The sequence below is a fragment of the Marmota monax genome, unplaced genomic scaffold (assembly GCF_021218885.2).
Source record: "Marmota monax isolate L192 unplaced genomic scaffold, Marmota_monax_Labrador192_F-V1.1 WCK01_AAM20220418_F8-fsc00008, whole genome shotgun sequence".
In the NCBI taxonomy this organism is placed as follows: domain Eukaryota; kingdom Metazoa; phylum Chordata; class Mammalia; order Rodentia; family Sciuridae; genus Marmota; species Marmota monax.
The window spans coordinates 23072707-23085817 of record NW_026694432.1 but is presented as its reverse complement, the minus strand read 5'-3'; the positions used below and the strand labels follow the sequence as shown (position 1 = coordinate 23085817).

Genomic DNA, 13111 nt, shown 5'->3' with positions numbered 1-13111 from the left:
TGAAAGTTTTTCCCATTTTTAATTGGTGCTTTATAATTATATATGGGTTCATTGTTACACATTCATACATTCATATATAACAACGTGGGTCGATATCATTCCCCAGTGTCTCCCTTATTTCTTCCCTCTTCCCTCCCCTTGTCCCTTTCCTCTGCTCTACTGATCTCCCTTCTGTTTTTATGAGACACACACCACCAACAACCAGACCTCACCCTCCTCACCTCTCCTCTCCTCTTTTGTTTCTGTCTCTCTTTTATCTCTAGCTTCCATATATAAGAAAACATACAACCCTTAGACTTTCTGAGTTTGGTTTATTTTCTTTAATATTATGCTCTCAAGTTCCATTCATTTCCCTGCAAATTACATAATTTTATTCTTCTCTATGGCTGAATAAAACTCCATTGTGTGTATATATACACCACATTTTCTTTATCCATTCATCCATTGATGGACACCTGGGCTGGTTCCAAATTTTGGCTATTGTGAATTGTGCTGCTATAAACATACGAGTGCACGTGTTGCTGTAGTATGCTGACTTCAATTCTTCAGGATAAATACCATCCAGAAGTGGTGTCACTGGGTCAAATGGTGGTTCCATTCCTAATCTTGAGGAACTTCCATTTTGATTTCCACAGTGGTTTGTACTAATTTACAATCACACCAAGAGTATAAAAGGGTTCCTTTTCTCTCATGTTCTCACCAGCATTTACTATCGTTTGTATTCTTGATAGCTGCCATTCTAACCAACATGAGATGAAATCTCAGGGGAGTTTTGATTGGCATTTCCTTAATTGCTAAAGATGTTGAACATTTTTTCCTATATTTGTTGGCCACTAGTATTTCTTTCCAGAAGGTTTGTTTATTTCATTTGCCCATTTGTTGATTATGTTATTTGGTTTTTTGGTGATACGTTTTTCAGTTCTTCATATATTCTGAATATTAATTGACTGTGAAAGGAGTAGCTACCAAAGATTTTTTTTCCATTATCTAAGTTCTCTCTTCATGTTTTTAATTGTTTCCTTTGCCATGCAGAAGCCCTAAAAAAAAAAAAAAATTTTTTTTTTCAGTTGGGCCTGGGGTTGTGGCTCAGTGATAGAATGCTCACTTAGCATGCATGAGGCACTGGGTTCAATCCTTAGCACCACATAAATATAAAATAAAGACACTGTGTCCACCTACAACTAAAAAATAAATATTAAAAAAAAATATATATATATATATATATATATATATATATTTAGTTGTAGATGGACACTACCTTTATTTTATTATTTTTACGTGGTGCTGATAATCAAACCCAGTGCCTCACACGTGCTAGGCAAGTGCTCTGTCACTGAGCTACAATTCCAGCCCCCAGAAGCTCTTTAATTTAATACGTTCCTATTTATGAATTCTTGGCATTATTTCCTGAGCTTAGGAGTCCCTTTGATAAAGTTGTTCCTGTGTCTGTATTTTGGAGAGTTCACCCTACATTTTCTACTCACAGTTGCAAAGTTTCTTGCGTAATTCCTAGGTCTTTGATTCATGTTCAGTTGACTTTTGTGCAGGGTGAGAGATAGGGATCTAGTCTCATTCTTCTACAGACAATAACCAGTTTTCCCAGCACCATTTGTTTAAAAGTCTGACTTTTTTTGCTGCCTTTGTCAAGGATCAGATGACTGCATCTATCTGGGTTTTGAGTTGATCTCTGTGTCCCCTGTTCCACTGGTCTTTGTGTCTGTTTTTTTGCCAGTACCGTGGAGGGTGTTTTTATTTTTATTTTTTCCATTTGTTTTGCTTTGTTGGTTCTGGGAATTGAACCCAGGGACACTTAACCACTGAGTCACATCCCCAGCCCTTTTTATTTTTTATTTGAAACAGGGTCCCACTAAGTTGTTTAGTGCCTCACTAAATTGCTGAGGCTAGTTTGGAACTCTTCATCTCCTTCCTCAGCCTCCAGAGCCATGTGGGATTACAGACATGGGCCACCATGCCTGGCTATCATGAGTTGTATTTTTTAAAATTTTTTATAATTTTTAAATTTATTTATTTATGATTATGGATAGGCAAAATTAATATCATTACAATGATCATATTACCAAAAGTGATACACAGATTCAATGTAATCCCCATCAAAATACCAATGACAGGGGCTGGAGTTGTGGCTCAGTGGTAGGGCACTTGCCTAGCACGTGTGAGGCACTGGGTTTGATTCTCAGCACCCACATAATAATAAATAAATAAATGTAATTCCACGTGGCTCTGGGGTCTGAAGAAGGAGTATCAAGACTTCAAAACCTCAGCAACTCAGGGAGGCACTAAACAACAGTATCCTTTTCATATGTTTTTTTGTAGAGGTCTTTCCTTGGTTAGATTATTCCTAGGTTTTTTGTTTGTTTGTTTTTGGAGGCTGTTGTAAATTGGATTATTTTCCAGGTTTCTTTTTAGCAAATTCATTATTGTGTAAAGGAAAACTTGATTTTTTTGCATGTTGATTTTGTAACCTGCTACTTGGCTCGATTTGTTCATCAGCTCTAGCAGTCTGGTAGAGCTTTTTGGATCTTCTAAGAATAGGATCATATAATCTACAAACAGTGATAATTTACTACTTCCTTTCTTATTTGTGTCTCTTTTATTTCCTTCTATTGCTTAATTGCTTTGGCTAGAATTTTAAGTGCTATATTGAATAGCAGTGATGAGACTGGACATCCTTATCTTGTTTTGGATTTTAGAGGAAATTCTTTCAGTTTTCCCCATTTACTGTGATGTTGACTTTGGGTTTGTCATATATATAGCCTTTATAATATTGAGGTAAGTTCCTTCTGTCTCTGCTTTATTCAGTATTTTGCTAAATTTTGTCAAAGGTTTTTTTTCTGCATCTTTTGAGAGGACTCAACAAGACTACAACAAGTCTTAATTCTATTTAACAGTGAATTGCATTTATTGATTTGTGTACATTAAACCATCCTTGCATCCCTGGAATGAAACCAACTTGGTAATGATGTACAATATTTTAAATATGTTGTTGAATACAATTTGCTAATATTTTATTAAGGATTTTTGCATCTATGTTTATTAGGCATATTAGTAGTTTTCTCTTCTTGATGTGTCCTTATCTGGTTTTAGTATCAGGGTGATACTGGCTTCACAGAATTAATTTGAAAATGTTCCACCCCTTACTATTTCATGGAATCACTTGAGGAGTATTGGAAATAGTTCTTTAAAGATCTAGTAAGAATTTAGCTGAGAACCCATCTGATCCTGGGTTTTTCTTTGCTGGAAGGCTTTTTTATTACTACTTCAGTTTCCTTGTTTGTTATTGGTCTGTTTGGTTTTTTTCAATATCCTCTTGGTTCAATTTGGAAGTCAGATGTGTCTAGAAATGAATTCATTTATTCTAGATTTTGCAGTTTATTGGAGTATCAGTTTTCAAAATAATCCCTAATGAACCTCTGAATTTCTGTGATGTTATCTCCTTTTTCATTTCTAATTTTGTTGCTTTGGATCTTCTCTTTTTAAATTTTTTAAAAAAATTTTTTGGTTAGTTTGGATAAGAGTTTATCAATCCTGTATATCTTTTCAAAGAGCCAACTCTTCATCTCATTGATTCTTTGTATTTTTTAAATTCTCTATCACATTGGTTTCAGCCCTGATCTTTTTTTAAATATTTTTTATTTGTTGATAAACCTTTATTTATTTATCTATATGTGGTGCTGAGAATCAAACCCAGTGCCTCACACATGCCAGGCAAGTGCACTACTGCTGAGTCCCAGCCTCAGCCCTCAGCCCTATCTTTTTTTTTTAATAACACGTTTATTTTATTTATTTATTTTTATGTGGTGCTGAAGATCGAACCCACGGTCTCGTGCATGCTAGGCATGCACTCTACCGCTGAGCCACAACCCCAGCCCCCTCAACCTTGATCTTAATAATTTCTTTCCTTTTACTGGTTTTATAGTTTGTTTGTTCTTGTTTTTTATAAAGTCTTGAGATGCGTCATTAGGTTGTTTATTTGGAATTGTTCTGATTTTAAAAAATCTGTTCTTTTCAGATTTACATGATAGTAGAGTGTATTTTGATATGTCATACATACATGGAGTATAATTTCCCATTCTTGTGGTTGTACATGATGTAGGGTTACACTGGTTGTGTATTCATGTATGAACATAGGAAAGTTATGTCCAGTTCATTCTACTGTCTTTCCTATTCCCATCTCCCCTCCCTTCTCTTCATTCCCTTTTGGCTAATCCAGGGAACTCTGATTTTCTTATGTAAGCACTCAGAGCTACAACCTTTCTCTTAAAACTGCCTTGTGCGTATTGTATCACTATTTTGGTTTGATTATAAGATTTTAAAAAATTCTCCCCTGATTTCTTCTACTACCCAGTCATTGTTCAAAAGAATATTTAGTTCAATCTTCATGTGTTTATATGGTCTCTGAAGGTTTTCTTGATTTAATTACATTTTTAGATTTTCTTTATTAATCACCCCAACCATATTTCTTTAGACACAGGAATTTTGAACTTAACTACTTAGGAGAAAACAAGTTAAGATTGCATTATCCTGCAACTCATTATTGCAAAGTGTTGCAACTTGCAATAGCTTGGAAAAGAGGGTGAGAGGGAAGGGGAATGAGGCAGGGAAAATAAAAGAAAATAAATTAGGTTGATTAAGTGGAATTTTTTTTTAATTCTCTGGGACCTTGAAGTCCTTTCAAGGACAGTTCATTTCTGCAGATTATTTTTTTTAAGTGCATACAAAATGGAACCCAAATGGAGAATCCCTTAAGAACCTGCAGAGATGCAACATGATTATCCAGTAGCAAGCAGTCCAGCCTTTGGTCACGGGCACTTCCTCCTCCATTCCAAAGAGTTAGCGGGATGAAAACATCTTCTCAGTGATTTCATTTATTTTTTCTCAACATCTGGGTGTGCACAGTTCAGTACCTTGAGGAAATAGGACGGTTTTGCCCAAATATGAGGAGAATGTGACTCTAGGTCTTAGAGCACTTGCTGTTGCAATGCAGGTAGTCTCAGGACTTGAGGATCAGGTTGATGGAGTTATCTCAAGCACAAAGGTGATGTAGCCAATGTGGTCACCCACAGCAGCATCTGTAACTTTTAGTTCCAGAGGAGGTTCTCTGTGGCTAAAGAAGACCTGGGTGACTGTGTGGCTGGCTCTGCATTCTTGTTTTAACTCCTGAATGAACATCTTTCCATTGACCACATTGTCATCATCCTCAAACACTGTGCTGAAAACTACCCATGACTGTCCTTTTTAGATACAGCATACATGTTCTTGTCATCTCTCTCATGGATATCGGTCCTATTCTCTCCTTCCTTGCACTCTTCTTGGAATTGGAAGTATTTCTCAAAGACAGAGGCAAAGCAATTTCACTTCAACATGCCAGCCCAAAGCACAAGAGAATTCTTGTATAACAAGAGACATAAATCCTGATTCTCAATTTATCAAGAAATTCCTGTAGCCAGGTATGGTGGTACATTCCTATAATCCGAGTGGCTCCAGAGGCTGAAGCAGGAGGATCATGAGTTCAACTAAGCAAGACCCTAAGCAATTTAGTGAGATGCTGTTTCAAAATAAAAGATTTAAAATAGGGCTAGGGGCTGGGGATGTTGCTCAGTGGTTAAACACTCCTGGGTTCAATCCTTAGTATCAAAAAGGAGGAGGAGGGGAGGAGGAGGAGGAGGAGGAGGAGGAGAAACTCCTGTACATTCTCTTTAATAACTTATCAGCACTATGTGCCTGAAGTTCCTTGTAGAATTTCAAATAAACATTAACCATCACTTTTGCTTAGTCTCCATTAGGATTTGAATATGATAAAGGACCCCATCAAAATCTACAAGTGTCACTCTGTTGCTTCTGGTTTGTTTCTGGAAGCTGTATTCTCAAACTTAAGCCTGAACACCTCTTTAATGATGCTGTTGTTCACTTGCAGCAGGATCATGGTGGAGGCTGCCTTAGGTTGAAGAAGGAGAAACAAGGGTGGGTGAGAGTGGGTAAGAGAGGGAAGGATGGAGGGAGTGGCCTACTGCCCCCTGAGGAGGGAGGCTGGGGTGGGCAGTAGGTTAGGCAGAAAGGGAGAGGGACTGGGGAGAAGGGGAAGACATGAAAGCTGGCCTATATATACACTGACTGCGTGGTATCAAATTCTTTTTTTTTTTTTTTTTTAAAGAATTTTTTTTTTAATATTTATTTTTTAGTTTTCGGCGGACACAACATCTTTGTTTGTATGTGGTGCTGAGGATCGAACCCGGGCCTCACGCATGCCAGGCGAGCGCGCTACCGCTTGAGCCACATCCCCAGCCCTCAAATTCTTATATCATTTCACTATGATCTGATAAGATGCAAGGAATTCTTTTTTTTTTTTTTTGTATTTGCTAAGAGTTGCTTTGTGGGCCTAAAATATAGTCTATTTTGGAGAAAGTTCTATGAGTAGCTGAGAAGAAAGTGAATTTGCCTGTTGTTGGATAACTTATTCTACCAATATCTGTAAGGTTATTTGATTTATAATATTTTAAGGTATGAAGAATATTTATTGAGTTTATGTCCGGATGACAATTTACTGGTGAGAGAGGTGTGTTGAAATCACCCAGGACTATTGCAATTGGGCTGAGTCTTTAAATCGAATAGTGTCTGTTTTATGTAAATAGATGTACCAAAGTATTCACTATCATTTCATATTTTCATTGGATTTTTCCCTTTACCAGTATGAAGTGACCTTCTTTGTCTCTTCTTTTTTTTTTTTAAGAGATAGATGAGAGAGAGAGAGTGAATTTTTTTTTAATATTTATTTCTTAGTTTTTTGGCGGACACAACATCTTTGTTAGTATGTGGTGCTGAGGATCAAACCTGGGCCGCACACATGCCAGGCGAGTGCCCTACCACGTGAGCCACATCCCCAGCCCCCTTCTTTGTCTCTTCTGATTATTTTTTGCTTGATGTCTTTGTTGGATATGAGAGAGTAGCTACTTCTGCTTGTTTTTGAGCTCCGTTTACATGGAATATTGTTTCCTTCCTTTTACTTTCAAACTGTGGCCATCTTTGCCTGTAAGATGAGTCTCTTGCAAACAACATATAGTTGGATCTTGTTTTTAATCTATTCTGCCAGTCTATGTTTCTAACTGGAGATTTGAGACCATTTATATTGTGTTATTATACATATAGATATAATAATTCCTGCCATTTTGATTTCTTTCTTTTTTTTAAAGAAAGAGAGAGAGAGAGAATTTTTTTTAATATTTATTTTTTAGTTTTCGGCAGACACAACATCTTTGTTTGTATGTGGTGCTGAGGATCGAACCCGGGCCGCACACATGCCAGGCGAGTGTGCTACCGCTTGAACCACATCCCCAGCCCTTGATTTATTTCTAATATCTAATTTGGTCCAATTTCTTATTTGCTTAGCTAGTCTTCAAATGAGATTTTTCCATTCGTGAACTCTATTTTTTTAATACCTTTATTTTATTTCTTTATTTTTATGTGGTGCTGAGGATTGAACCCAGTGCCTCGCATGTGCTAGGTGAGCTCTTTACTGCTGAGCCACAACTCAGTCCCAACTCTGTTTTTTTTTTTTAATTGATTCTATGTTTAGTATTTCCTTATTCATTTTTAAATGTTTTTTAGTTGTTGATAGACATTTATTTTATTTATGTATTTTTATGTGGTGCTGAGGATCAAACCCAGTGCCTCACACATGCTAGGCAAGTGCTCTACCACTGAGCCACAACCTTAGCCCTCCTTATGTATTTTTTATAGTGCCAGCTTAATGGCCATGAATTCATTTAGTTTCTCCTTATTGAGAAAGATTTTATTTCTTCTTTGATTTTGAAAGATAGCTTGGCTGGATAAAGCAATTTTGATTGAGAGCTATTCTCCAAGATCCTCCCTGGATTTTAGAGTTTGTGCTGAGAAAGCATTAGTAATTTTTATTGGCTTGCCTATAAATGTGACCTAATGTTTTTCCTCTTGAGGCTTTTAAAATTATATCCTTGTTAGGCATTTTAATTATAATGTATTTTTCTTTCTTTCTTTTTTTCTTTCTTTCTTGTCTATTTGAAGTTCTGACTGCCTCCCATATCTGGATGTCCATCTCATTCCTGAGGTTTGGCAATTTTTCTGTTATTATTTCCCTAAAGAGGTTATTCATGCCATTAGCATGCATGTCACAACTTTCTTGGATTCCAATGATTCTTAAATTTGGTCTCTTAATTTTGTCCCAGAGTTCTTATCTTTTCTGATCATGGTTACTTCTTTTCTTTTCTTTATTACTGTCTGAATGTTTAGAGCTGGCCACTCTGTCCTCTATATGGTCTACTCTGTTAAGAGATTTTCAACTGATTTTTTTTTTAATGGTACAAAGGATTGAACCCAGGGGCACTTAACCACTGAGCCCTTTTTTATATTTTATTTAGATACAGGGTTCCACTGAATTACTTGGGACATTGATATGTTGCTGAGGCTGGCTTTGAACTCATAATCCTCCTGCCTCAACCTCCTGAGTCACTGGGATTACAAGTGTGCACCATCATGCCCAGCTCAACTGAATTTTTTATTTGATTTATTGTGCCTTTCATGTCCAAGATTTCTGTTGGGCTCCCTTTTAATCTCTACCTCCTTATTAAATTTTTTATTCATTTCTTGTACTGACTTCCTTGATTCATTGTTTTTCTGTGTTCTCTTGGAATTCATTGATCATTTTTATAATCATTCTTTTTAGCTCTTTATCTGGTATTTCATCCACTTCAATATTTTTGGAGGCCGTTGCTGGTGAATAATGAACCTTAGGAGGTGTTATGTTACCTTGCTTGTTCATATTTCTTGTGTTCCTGTGTTGGGATGGATTTCTCCTTTTTTTTTTAAGTGCCTCTTTCTTCCTTCTGCATCAGTTGGGGTTTTATTTTTTTATACATGTTTTTTATTGTCAATGGACCTTTATTTTAATTATTTATATGTGGTGCTAAGGATCGAACCCAGTGCCTCGCACATGCTAGGCAAGTGCTCTACCACTGAGCCACAACCCCAACCCCTGGATTTCTCTTTCACTTTTATATGTGGGCCTTTTTAGAACACAGTTTTCTCTTGGTGAAGTGTTCTGGGAGCTGGATGTGGTGGTCCATGCTTGGAATCCCAGCAGCTTGGGAGGCTGAGGCAGGAGGATTGCAGATTCAAAGCCTGAGCAACTTAGCAGCGCTGTGTCAAAATGAAAAATAAAAAAGAGCTGGGATGTTGCCGCAGTCTGTCTGGCTGCAGCAAAATAACCGGGGGGTGACGAATAACTTATGTATGTTGATACAGCAGGAGTAGGAGCCCTTTATTGCAGGACAGGAGCAGTATTTATACATTCCACAGAGCTTATCTAATTAGCATAAACTAGATACATCAGTCAACCAATAAGGAATCTCTACACTTAATGGCTCGCTTTTGTTACTTCTCAAACCACTCCCTCTGGCATTTTGCCAGGCACCATCCAGACTTGTTTACGAACTCTAACATTCCCCTGGCTAAATGCCAGGTGTTATTTTGACTTGTTTACAGACTCTAATATTTCCCCCTTTTGTTTAATTTAAATAACGACCATAGTGGTTTTTAAAGAAACACCATAAATAACCTGCTACAAACAGAAAGGGAGGATACAAAATGCCACAATACCAAGCCAATTGATGGCTCCATGCAAGAAGCCCTTGGAAAAATTATACCAGCAATGACACTGTTAGCAAAGATACCGAGTTACAATTTGTTATAGATTACAGTTTGTTGTCTCAGTCCAGGTAAAGCAGTGTCTCAATAGATTAACTCACAGTCCAGGTAAATCACAGTCCAGGTAAGTTCTGCAGGCAGCTAGCTTAAATCACAGTCCAGGTAAGTTCTGCAGGCAGCTAGCTTGATATGAAGTCTCATCTGGTTCTCAGCAACACTGGAAATTCTTCTACATTTGTTTTCACCAGCACTGGGATGAAGGCAGGAACTCTGGATGGCTAAAGAAAATCCTGTAGCATTCTACTAAGAAAACAACCTTCTGAACAATTTAGTACATTATATCAAGGTTTTTTTTGCATTTGAAATAAGCATTAATAGTGCTCATTACTCATTAGCTTCCAGGTGTGGGAGAACCATTGTAGTTACTGGTCTTGGAAATGACCAAACATCAGGGACGCCACCGGTAGCGTCTTTTGCTGGCTGTAGGGTCCTGGGCAGCCCCAGATGGCCCTGGGGAGTGTCCCAGATTCAAACTGCTATTGGGCACAGGGAGCAAGAGCCTGCGAGACCGTGCCTCCAAGTCAGGTCTAGATTTGGGCTCTCAGCAGTGGAAGAGCCGGCTGCCGCCGTTTGGAAAGCCCTTGCTGCGCCATGACCAGCTCACGCATGTGGCAGCCGCAGCTCCGATTCACGCACCCTCCGGTAACGAAAAGTATTCAGTAATAGCCTTTTGCTGAAACTTTTTTCCTGATAATCCTTCCTCCTTTGATAATCTTTCTTCTTCTGAACTTTCTGTTTCTTTCTGACTAGAGTTCCTGGGCTTCTATCAACACATGCCCTAACTATTCTTGGTTCCACTGGGGTGCCTTCTTCCCTTAGTAATTTACTTAAAACCCCTTCCATATTTTCATCACAAAGACAATACAACATTTTAAGACAAAACAAGACACAAACATACTGTATCAATCTTCTCCATTTTCTCGAAATGGCCATTTTTCCTCTCGCCCCATCTGCCTAGGGACGAGCAGATTTGCTCCCGTCCTATCTATGGACGGGCAGCTTTTTTTTTTCGTCACTTACCCCCAAGTGTCCCGGGGCTCCCCGTAACGGGCCACCATCTGCCGCAGTCTGTCTGGCTGCAGCAAAATAACCGGGGGGTGACGAATAACTTGTGTATGTTGATACAGCAGGAGTAGGAGCCGTTTATTGCAGGACAGGAGCAGTATTTATACATTCCACAGAGCTTATCTAATTAGCATAAACTAGATACATCAGTCAACCAATAAGGAATATTAGAGTCTGTAAACAAGTCAAAATAACACCTGGCATTTAGCCAGGGGAATGTTAGAGTTCGTAAACAAGTCTGGATGGTGCCTGGCAAAATGCCAGAGGGAGTGGTTTGAGAAGTAACAAAAGCGAGCCATTAAGTGTAGAGATTCCTTATTGGTTGACTGATGTACCTAGTTTATGCTAATTAGATAAGCTCTGTGGAATGTATAAATACTGCTCCTGTCCTGCAATAAAGGACTCCTACTCCTGCTGTATCAACATACACAAGTTATTCGTCACCCCCCGGTTATTTTGCTGCAGCCAGACTGCGGCAGGATGTGACTCAGTGGTTAAGCGCCCCCAGGTTCAATTCCTGATAACGCCCCCACCCAAAAAAAGAAGAAGTGTTCTGGGGTATCAGGTTGTTGTAAATTTTTCAATATATTTCCAAGTGGGTTTTGTAACATGGATTTTCTGCTAATTATAATTGACAATTAGTGTTCTTTGATATATATTATTTCAGAGCTTGAGGATTCCACTTTCTCTATAGGTCTCATAAGAGTGGGGTCCTTGGCCAGGTGCAGTGGCCCATGCCTGTAATCCCAGCAGCTTGGGAGGCTGAGGCAGGAGGATTGCGAGTTCAAAGCCAGCCTTAGCAAAAGTGAGGCACTAAGCAACTCAGTGAGACCCTGTCTCTAAATAAAATACAGAATAGGGCTGGGGATATGGCTCAGTGTTCGAGTGTCTCTGAGTTTAATCCCCAGTACCTGCCCCCTTAAAAAAGGGTCCTTCTTGTAGATCGGGCAACTCTGTCACATACATTGGGGTATGTGGGGTCCACTGTCTATAGATTGCTCTTCTAGGCTTAACAACTCTATTTTTTCACATCAGACAGGTAATGTGCTGATGTTATAACAAGGTTTAAAGAGAGGGACACAACTCACACAACAGTGTAACCACCTAATCATCATGTTTATACACCAAAAAAGACCACAACTCTGTCTATTCTAGAGGGGTACGGAGTGATCTAGATTGTGACTTCTAGTAGGTGCAGTGTCTTTGTGGTAGGTCTCTCTGTTGGGCTGTAGTGACCCCCTAGCTGTTCCTACTTCATCATTTGGGGGTTTTCATCTCTCCTCTTTATTGTGGAGCATGGTTAGTGTGTGTGTGGAGCAAGGTGCACTGTCTCTTAGCTCAGTCGTGGGCCTAACTCAGCAGCACAGTCTCTAACCTGTCGCCCCATAGTGCCCCCAGTAGGTTCCCAGGACATCACAGAGAAGGGGAATAAACAAGAGCAACAGTAGCAGCAAACAATATACAGCATTAAAATGAATACCTGGTGCCGACCATGATGTCCACAGCACTCCTTACCCCAGAATCAGGAATGGCAGGATCAGCAATTAACACCAGCAGCAACAACAAACAGCGGTGAACTAGATCTAGCATTCAAGCAAATAGCAGGGTCACCTGTGCCACCTGCAGCCCTGATAACCTCAGCAATATGCGTGCGACGGGGCAGGAATTACACAGGCCCAACGGTTCTGAGAGATGTGCAGAGTATAGTTCATTAAGAGAAAAGAGAACGTGATAGGAAGGTAAAAGAAAGCTTAGAACGTTCAAAATGTGAACAGAGAGAAAGAGAAGAAAGGCAGGAAGCGATAGCTGTAAAGAAGAAGGGGAAAAAACAAAAGAAAGAGAAAACAAGAGAATTTGGCTATTAGAGGGAGAAGAAGGAAGACAATGAGCAATGAGAGGAACAAAACAGACAAAAATATCTAACGCTCAAAGACAAAGCATAATGACAAATGGATATAAAAAAGACAAAAACACAAAAAAGGAAAATATGCATGTGTGTGTTTGGATCCACAAACCAATCAGCACAGTAAGAGCAGCCAAACCCAAAGGAGGGGCGGGGCTCAGCGGTGGAGCGCCCGCCTAGCACGCGAGAGGCCCTGGGTTCCATCCTCAGCACCACATTAAAATAAATAAAATAAAGATATTGTGTCCATCAACAACTAAAACAAAAAGAAAAAAGAAAAAGAAAAGAACTTCTTAATGAAAAATGAAAGCACTGTCTCCACGGAGGTGGTTGAGACAAGGCTGGATGCTGACCGCCTCTCTTCCCATTTCTTCCTGGCTTATGTGT

General features: G+C 39.0%; 1 non-coding gene and 1 pseudogene across 1 annotated transcript; both read right to left on the bottom strand.

Moving 5' to 3' along the window:
* Positions 1 to 4820: 4820 nt before the first annotated feature.
* On the bottom strand, positions 4821 to 5944 carry LOC124109712 (actin-related protein 2/3 complex subunit 2-like; annotated as a pseudogene).
* A 5906-nt stretch (positions 5945 to 11850) lies between these two features.
* On the bottom strand, positions 11851 to 11956 carry LOC124075414 (small nucleolar RNA U13). The gene has a single exon (XR_006846034.1). It is a non-coding gene; the product is annotated as a small nucleolar RNA U13 (small nucleolar RNA).
* Between the last annotated feature and the right edge of the window lie 1155 nt (positions 11957 to 13111).